Source organism: Tasmannia lanceolata, unplaced genomic scaffold (assembly GCF_043159265.1).
Source record: "Tasmannia lanceolata isolate RefF3 unplaced genomic scaffold, GAP_Taslan_0.1 ptg000020l, whole genome shotgun sequence".
NCBI lineage: Eukaryota > Viridiplantae > Streptophyta > Magnoliopsida > Canellales > Winteraceae > Tasmannia > Tasmannia lanceolata.
Window position 1 is genome coordinate 15,358,544 of NW_027518697.1, and position 9,915 is coordinate 15,368,458.

Below are 9,915 nucleotides of genomic sequence, written 5' to 3' on the forward strand. Positions count from 1 at the left end.
GTTTGTGTATAGTGCAAATAGACAAAATAAACTTTAATCAAAGCTCTTGCAACAAAAGTTTGGGTATTCTCAAAGGAAGTGATATTTCCACTCCCTTTTAAGTATTTTCACGCTTTTTTGCAAACAAAAGGGGGTGGAGATATCATTTTTACATAAATTGAAAAGTAATGGACAATCATTAATGTGATGTAACTCCTTGCAGTCACTTTTGACTATCACAGGCTTGCAGTCATTGATTTTTCAACTATGCACTATGAAGCTAGAAATTAAATGTTCGCCCTTTTTTCTACTTGGTACAACCCCTTTAGTACTTTAGTGTAAAGAAATAGTAATATTAAACACATTAGAGGGGCTATTCGAGTTAAAAATGAGGGTAGTGTATCACTTCCACCGAGTCTTCATGATGTGAACCCACACTCTTTTTTTTATTAGTTGGGTCCACAATCTTAGTGGTCAAAGAAAGGAAGTGCTATAGTTGCACCTTATAATAATGACTACTCTTCTTAGGACTGTAGAGCTTTGGCTTTCGGTGAAACCGAAATAATTTTTGGGAAAACTGAAACCGAAAACTGAATTTTGTATAATTTGACAACCGAAACCGAACCGATTAACCTGATGACTGAACCGAAATGACCGAACTATTTCGATTCGGTCGGTTAATTCGGTTTTAACCGACTAATGCACACCCCTACTTGCTTCCCATTCTGGCAACTATATGTTGGACACTTGGGCCCTGGTTGTTTTGGATTTTGAGAATCAATTTTTGAGTCTGAAACCGATTCTTCGCAAAATTGGACATTTAGCTCGCAACTATAGAATCAATTTTTGGCTCAAATTGATTCTACATCCCAGCAAAAATACATATTACTTGGAAGTAGAATCAACTTGACTCCAAAATTAATTCTACACACCGAAAAAACACCTCATTTTCCCGAGAATCGGTTTTGGACTCAGAATCGATTCACTAAATAAAAAAACAAAAAGGGCCTTAACAGTGCAAATAAAGAATGATGTTTAGGTTATCTACTCTTCATGTATGTGCACACTCACTGGATAGTGTAGTTCATGTTGATTAAAAGAAGGGCTTTCAATTTGCAATATTCTAATGCCCTTGTGATTATTCTTTTTGAAATCTCTAAAATACTAAACAAGGAATATTCAGGTAACAACACAGGCTGCATTGATCGGTTGGACCCGAATGTAGATGAATTAGTTAGTAAAAAGAATGGCAGATATAACAAACAGGGCCCTACATTAAATGTGAGGCAATGACTGAACAAAATCAAAGCATACTGTAGACACCCCATTTTTACAGGACCCAAGTTCATAGTGTTTGTGTGAGACCTCGTCAAATTAGTGAGTTGAGGTCCCGAATTCTCTCCTAAGCTGGGTTAGGGTCCCATCGAGGCCCCTGCCAATGTTCATCGAAATCCGAGCAGATTTGTCAAATAAGACGAGCGATGCAAGAAGCGCAGTACAAGCAATGAAGGGGGGTGATTTATCCGTGGCAGGGAGTATTCAGTTGAGAAGGGGGGTGAATTATCCTGCGATGGGCGCGCCCGGACCTAATAGGACAAATCTGGCAGGCGCGCCTCATCGTTTTTTCGCGCGCCTCATCAAGTGAGGGTGCTGATATCAGCACTTATATTTTGATATATAAGACAAAAATAAAAAAGAGATGACACTGTTCATTTTTGTTGAGGAAAATCAGAGAGAGAGAGAGAGAGAGAGAGAGAGAGAGAGAGAGAGAGAGGATCCCCAAAACCATAACCCCAAATCATCTTCTCCTGTGAGATTCGACCGGAATCGGGCCAAATTCCGGCAGATCTATCTTCCACAAGATCTGTTAAACCCCCTTCTATTGAAGTCATCACCATCTCCATTGCCTTTGTGGATTCTCTCCTCCTTTGGTCCCTATTCGCTAGATCTGTTCTTGCAAGCTTATTTTCTTCGAAGTTCAGACCCAAATTCCGGCAAACTCTATAAATTTCGACTCGGAATCCGACGATCTGCCATAGATTCCGACCATCACCATCTCACTCTATTTACTTATTCATATCTCCACTATTACCATCTCTTTTCTTTTATTCTTTCATTTATCAGTTCCTTTGTTTGGAAACCTAGATCTCTGCAATTTAAGTTTGATCCGAAAATGCCAAATCAACCACCGCTATCACCATCCTCTATTACTTTAAACCTAAGATCCGGTGGTCTCTAATTCAGATCCGGTCATCTATTTCATAGATCGGGCCATTCCTGCTACAAATCCGGCCGATTCTCAATCCAATCTCACTTATCATTTCCATTAGATCCTTAAATATGTTTTACCTTTAAAGATCTGGTCTATTCTCATAGATCAAATCCTTGAATCCGATTATATTTTCATCTTCTCCTGCGATTCCATAGCTGTTGGTTCATCATTATTGTCGCTGATTTGGTGGCAAAGCTTGAAGAAGGAAAGGTAAATTGGATCGTGCCGTGTTGGAATATCTAAAGAGAAAAGGTATTATTCTACTTTGATCTGAGTTTTAATTCTCATGAAAATACTAGATCTGGATTTGTGATGAAATCACTGTCGTTTGAAGAAGAAATTTTCTTGAAAATGATATGATCTCATGGCTGTTCTGTAGATCCTTTAGATGATGTTATTCATGTGGTGTTGTGAATGTTCTTTAGATTTTCTTCTTTCGTAATTTCTCTTTCATGACTTTGGATTCCATCTCCATGCAATTATATCAGAGATTTCTCCAAAATATTGGGCGAATGTGAAGTTTTTCAGAATTCATGTGTGAAAATCATTGATAAGAATAATGTTCTCTAGTTTCTTTGGATTTAATAGGTTTGTTTCTTAATAGGTGTTTGTTCTGACCATTTGATTTATTCGTGTTATTATTCTTGTACATTTTGGTGAATGATGTACCAATAGAGCAGGTCAATTACAAGTTTAGGTATACATCTTGTTCAGGTTTATCTGTGTTGTATTCATTTATGTGAGTCATAAATCATCTCTTGTAGTTTCATTTCTCTGTGAAACATGTCAGAATTCCATTCCTATGTTGATGATGTATATTCCTCTATCATATTGTTGATCTGCATTGAAAGCATGATTGGATGTGAGCTGGTTGATTTATACAGTAGAAGTTCACTGGATCTGTGGAAATTGTCTTGGATGTCCATTTGATGATGTAGTCATAGATTTACCCAGAATTTGGTGTAGAATTTCTATCATAATAGTTCTTCATGATTTATGGAAAATCTTTTCGAATTTTTTTTTCATCCAATAGTATGTGACTGCGTTGTCTGTATAGAGTTTATAGCTATGATTTCAAGATCATTTGTCATATTTTCCCAGATTTGATAAGCTGATGATCAACTAAGAATTTCTTAATCTTTTAAAAGTTCAAGTAAGCTATTCTCCTCTATTATTTGATTTTTATGGCAATTGCGATGATGCTCTGTCATATTTGACGTAGATAATGGCGTTTATCTTCTATGTATTTTGATAGGATTGCAACTGTGTGGCTTTGTCTGTTAGAAATCTCAATGGTTAAGGAGACAACAATACGGTTATTTTGATTTTGCTCACTGATAGAATCTGTTAATGGTATGATGATAAAAGCTTGCATGTTTGATTTTATTAAGGATGAGATTGCTGTTTTCTTTACATGTTTAGGGAAGTGATTTGAAATTCCTTTTGGTGCGATTGTTGAAGATGTGCCTATATTCATTCACAATGATTTACGAACATTGTGTAGAAAATCCTGTAATGATTCAATTTCTTAAAGTATAGCTTAAAGTTTTATACAAATTTTTTTTTTTGACTTGTTTTGATTTTTATTGGCTTTTTTTTAGAATGTAACAATCTGATAGAGGAAGGGCTTGGATAATCTAGTAATATGAGTTTCCTTGGTTGGATTTCAAAATGATATGATTTCATTTTTTTTTTTACATATGAATTAATTCTTATCTTGGTCGTGGAATATGACTGTATTGTGATGGGAATGTGGTTATCGTCATTATTCATGTTCATGTTTTGAGGCTTGCGAGCATATGTATTTTTCTTACATCTGAAATTGATTTTTAGCCTTTTATGATGTTGAACTTCATCACTTCAGACCATGACAGCAGTACATTTAAATAAATTGCTGGGGGATTTCAAATTATAACAGATTTTGAGCTCTTCATATTGGGTTTTGAGTGGGAATTTAAGATCACTGTGGTTTTTCAAAGAGATAAAAGCCATGTTCTGTGGGTTACTACCTCATAAATTTCTTTAATCACCTGACCTTTAAATGCTTCTGCAATTATTGTTAGATGCATCATCTTTTGCTTCTCATTATTCAGCTCAATAGTGGAGAAAACCAACCTTTTGAACCCTCCAGTAGCTTTCTTTGTTGATTGAATCATGCTAATGCTTATAGCCGTCCTTTAAGTTGAACGTACATATGTGTGTGACCAGTGAATATGCCCGAGAGTATGCGAGATGGCAGTACTAAAATTTCTTCATTACATTGTATTTGATTTGGTTTGATGGAGCTCACAAATTCTGAATGAGAATCAGCTCATAAAGTTCCCATAAATTTTGCTTATCTCAATTACTTGGGATCTTGAGATCCTGCTTATCTGGAGTTTTACTCTACCTCGTACAAATGCATGACTGCTTTTCTATTTGTTATGTGCTCTGTAATGGTGACTGTGAGTTGAGATAAAAACACCTAATTACTGTTTTACAATGCATAACTGCTGTCTTACAGATTATTTGCCCTGAAGTTATGATTTTTGTTAGGTTAAGAATACATAATTGTTGCCCCTATAGGTTTCTGCACACTATAACTATATGACTATTGCTCCATAGACTTGTGCATTTCACTGCTTCAGATAGTGCATTGGTTCAATCATGTGCTGGTTTGGTTTCTCATGGATTTATTTGGTCTTTGCACTAGACCAATTTCAAGCTATTTTTTGCATTCACTGATTTATGAAGTCATTGCACTGGTTCTATTTCTCATTATTTCAGTATACACAAATTTGTGGGATGAAGGTATAAGGTTGCTGTCATGTTGATTCCCACAGCTCACTGCTATATATAGCTCAGCTTCTCTCGGAAGTGTTTGCATTATAAATTGTATAGACTCAATTATCCTCTTCACTTTTATCCTACAAGATGTATTAGTTTAGTTTTTGTGCATTTGGTCTAATATGTTTCATAAATTGATTTTGTTTTATTTGTTACTTAGTTCATGTTTTGTTTACAATTTAGTCTGTTTTGTGATTTAAAATTTGTTCATTTAAAAGCTAGTTCAAGCTCTGTTCATGCTCTATGTTATTAAATTAGCCTATCATTTAGAAGACTTGCCAAAGTCCTAATAGCATTTCCCCTTCTCTTTTAGGAGACTATCTAAGTCTTTTAGACATCCCTTTTAGGCTTTAGATTTCTTTATCATTGCTAGGGCAATGAAGGCGCTAGCCCAAGCCCATCCTTAGGGGACTTGTTCAGTCCAAGTAGCGCTCCCTTCTGTATTCTAGTAGACTAGCCTCAGTCTTTTAGACACCTGTAGAAATTAGAGCTCACCCTTAGAGAGACAAGCCATGTCTTACATAAGCAAAATCGCACCTCTTTTAGGAGACACACTTTGTCTCGTTAGGCGATTCTCCTTCGGAAACAAGCCTTGTTATTTAGAGCCTACCCCTTTGAGAGTTTATTTTAGTTGGTAGAGAGTTTACCCATAGGAGACATGCCTTGCCTCATTTACAGATCTCTTATTAAGAGACAGGTTTTGTCTCGTTAGGGAGTTTCTTTTTTAGGGGGCTTATCTAGCCTCATGTTAGGGTACCTTTTAGAGCGAGTCTTTGACTCGTTCGTCTTTTTTTTAGTGATATTGTTAGAAAGTCTTTGACTCATTCGTCCTTTTAGGTGTCATTATTAGAGAATTTTTGACTCATATGCCTCATTGGTAGCGTTAATAGAGAGTCTTTGACTCATTCGTCTTTTAGGTAGTATTATTAGAGAGTCTTTGACTCATTTATCCTATAAGTGGTTATTAGAGAGTCTTTGACTCATTTGTCCTTATTAGAGAGTTTTTGACTCATTTGTCTTTCTTAGCGATGTTATTAGCGAGTCTTTGACTCATATTGTCCTTATTAGAGGGTCTTTGACTCCTTCATCTTTGTGGTTGTGTTATTAGAGAGTCTTTGGCTCATTTATCCTTTTTAGTGGTATTATTAGAGAGTTCTTGACTCATTTGTCCTCTTAGGAGTGTTATTAGAGAGTCTTTGACTCATTTACCTTCGCTTTTGATAGTGTTATTAGTTAGGGGATTCCCCTGTTTAGCCTTAGGATTTGGCCTTAGGGTTTTGCTTTGTATATTCCCTTAGGTCTTTGACCAAAATGGTGAAAACTCTTTAAGCTTCAAAAACAATGGAAAAGTTGTAAAATCCAAAAAACATTGAAAACTTTAAAAATGTCAAAAACATTTGAAAACTTTAAAAATGTCAAAAACATTTGAAAACTTTAAAAATGTCAAAAACATTTGAAAACATTAAAAACCTTAAATCTTTTGGATTGTTGGGTTTTAATTAGGAGAGTTCGTTTCGAACTACGTTGGCTTGATCCTCTTCCACGAGGTACGTAGTGCAGCTTGGGATTTATATCTTAAGTCCAGCCAAACTTTGAAAATGTTTCAAAAAACCTTTAAAACCTTGTTTTCAAAAGATCTTCCTCTAGAGTTAGGAGTTTCTTCTAGATAGAGAGTTTTAGAGTTAGGAGTTTCTTCTTGATAGGTTGTTTGATTATTTGTTTGTTGTGTGCTTGTTTTAGAGTTAGGGGTCTGTCCTAGAGTTATAGGAACGCCTCCGTCCGGTCAGTCAGCGATCCACATCGCCGAGTGATGACTAGAATATGATGCGTTAGTCAACCCTTTATTTTCCTTAGGAAACGCAGCCTAGTTACACATAGGTTGTAGGAACCACCTGCATTAGCTTAAGGCTAACCTGCATTTAGTTAGGGCATATAGGGTGTCCTAAAATCTACAATTCATTGAAATTTAAATAATCGCTCAAGAAGCTTTAATAACCAGTCCGGTCTTTTAGATCGAGTCTAGGATAGAGGTCTAGGTGTCTTAGGCATCATAACTTAGAATAGGCACGAAGAACTACGTTGCTCTGATTCTTGCGGAGGCGGGGATACGTAGGCTTCTTTGGATGAATATCAGACCATCCGAGGACTCGGGCTAAATCATTTAGAGTCTTATGATTTGTTATGTTGTGTGTTTTGTTATGTTTTCTTACTTTTTTGTACTGATCTTACACCTTTAGCTTTAGCATGCATGTGTTTGTCCATTAGAACTTAGACACCAGTTAGGCTTGTCACTCATAACTTAGTTGTGATTAGGTAACACATCTTCTCTTTTATTTTTTGTGTGCTTATTATTTTATCCCCGAGTCATGTATGATTAGGTAGACGTCTTCTCGGGGATATTTCGTTCCCATTTCAAATGATTTTCGCCCGAAACTCTTCAAGGTTAATAATAAATGGCATAAGAGACCAAGTGCTTGCACTCGGACGAATTGGGGGTGCTTTTCGGACCTTCTCCATTTGTAATCAGGCACGAGCCCATATGTATTTATGGTTATCCATTGCACATAGGATTTGATTTTGGGGTTCCATGGCCTATCCATGGATGGCGACTCTGAGTTTATTTTAGGTACCTCTTGGTTTAGGGATTTATCCTTGGATCAGGAGGTATCTCATTTATCGCCACTCGTGCTATGCTATGAGGGTGGCATCCGTTTCGAGAGTTCCTTGGTAGAGCTCTCCTTTCATGTGGAGATCTTTGAGGATGTAGGGACCCGTTTCCTCACCATCCTCAGATCGGGGTCCACACATACCCACCTCCCAAAACATCCATCTTATCTGACCATCACATGGTTTTGCATTCCCTACAACCCAACATACACTCACATGGAGTGTCTATTGTCTACCCTTCCTTATTTGTATATAACTGACCCTCCTCCCTGGCTTTCTACACAACACAACCAAATTCTAAGTCATCCAAGAACTAAATCTAGTTCTTTTTGCTCAAATTGTTACCTCTAGTTCATAGATCAAACCATGATCAACACTAAGAGAATTGTCGAGATGGCAATGAAGTGGAGGAAGGTTGCTGCCAAAGGGAGGAAAAGAATCTCATTACCTAGAACTAATGGCGCCACAAGTTCAAGGAAAAGTGGAAGATCAGTAGCCGAGAAGGGTCATTTTACGGTGTACACAGTCGATGGAAAACATTTTGCACTTTCCTTGGCATATCTAAACAGCCCCATCTTCACAGAGCTGTTAAAGTTGTCCGAAGATGAGTTTGGATTACTAGGCAATGGGCCTATCACATTGCCATGTGACGCGAACATCATGGACTACATAGTGTCTTTGATCCAGAGACAATTGTCTAAAGATGTAGAGAAGGCTCCGCTCATCTCAATAGCCACTAGCCGGTGTTGGGCTTCTTCCTTGCTCCAACACGGACATACCAACAAGCCATTGCTTGTTCATGGATTTTAAAGGACCAATTGCTGGGGGCAAGCTATTTTTTGGGTTTCTTCCTTGCTCCAACACTGCTAAAGCTTTTTTTTGCTGGGGGCAAGCTATCTAGACGCGATACTTCAACCTTGATTGTTCTAATCCCTAAAGTTGAAAGCCCAAAAAATTTCTCAAAATATAGACCAATTAGTTTGTGCAATTTTTGTTATAAAATTTTTGCCAAAATCATAGTTACAGGACTCTCTAGAGCCTTGCCTAACCTGATTTCTCCTAAACAGGGCGCGTTTGTAAAGGGTAGATGCATTTCAGACAATATATCTATCGCCCAGGAAATGATGGTGGGAGTAGGAAGGAAAGTGCGAGGTGGGAATGTTATGCTTAAAATCGACATGGCCAAGGCGTATGATAGACTAGACTGGGGCTTTATGCAAAAAGTGCTTGCTCGCTTTGGATTTTCTGATCCATGGAGAAAACTCATTGAGGAGGCAACCCAAAAGTGCTAGTTCTCGGTTGTCATCAATGGGGAACCTAGTGGTTACTTTAAGTCCACGAGAGGGCTTAGACAAGGAGACCCGTTGTCCCCATGCTTATTCATCCTGGCGGAAGAAGTGTTAAGTAGAGGGATCTCGAAGCTCTTTCTTGATGGAAAAGCTAAAAACTTCATGAGAAGTAGAGGCAGCACCCCAATCTCCCACTGCTTATTTGCTGATGATACGGTTATCTTCACTAATGGAGGCAAATCTAGCTTGAAGCAGATCATGAGGTTCTTAAAGCGATACGAAGTAATGTCAGGGCAGTTAGTTAACGAAAACAAAAGCAGCTTCGCTACTTCAGATAAGATGAAATCAAGCAGGCAGAGAGACATTGCAAAATGTACAGGGTATATGCAAAAGAGATCTCCAATAATGTATTTAGGAGCCCCTCTTTATTTGGGCCGGCCAAAAGCATGCTACTTTGATGGTTTGGTTGATAATGTCCGGAAGAAGATAGAAGGTTGGAAAGGAAAAATGTTATCTGTAGGGGGCAAGCTAGTTCTAATCAACCATGTTCTAGCAAGCATGCCCATCTACATTCTCTCAGCTATTAGCCCCCCCAAGAAAGTCCTTCAACGCATTGACAGCTTAATGGCAAACTTCTGGTGGGGTAAATCAGATTTTGGGGCAAGGAACCACTGGGTCGCATGGAAGCAAATATGTAAGCCCAAAGATGAAGGGGGTTTAGGTACAAAAGCAATGGTTGATTTGTGCGTTGTTTTCCGTATGAAGGCTCTCCATAGGCTCCATCAGAATCAAGGGTTATGGAGCTCTTTCTTGAGATCTACGTACTGTAGGGGTCAGCACCTCAACTATGTGGAGCCAAATGCAACATCGTCAAAACAATGG

General features: G+C 37.9%; 1 pseudogene; it reads left to right on the top strand.

Moving 5' to 3' along the window:
- Window positions 1-8,137: 8,137 nt before the first annotated feature.
- LOC143853802 (auxin-responsive protein SAUR64 pseudogene) lies at window positions 8,138-8,554 on the top strand (annotated as a pseudogene).
- The last annotated feature ends 1,361 nt before the right edge of the window (window positions 8,555-9,915 follow it).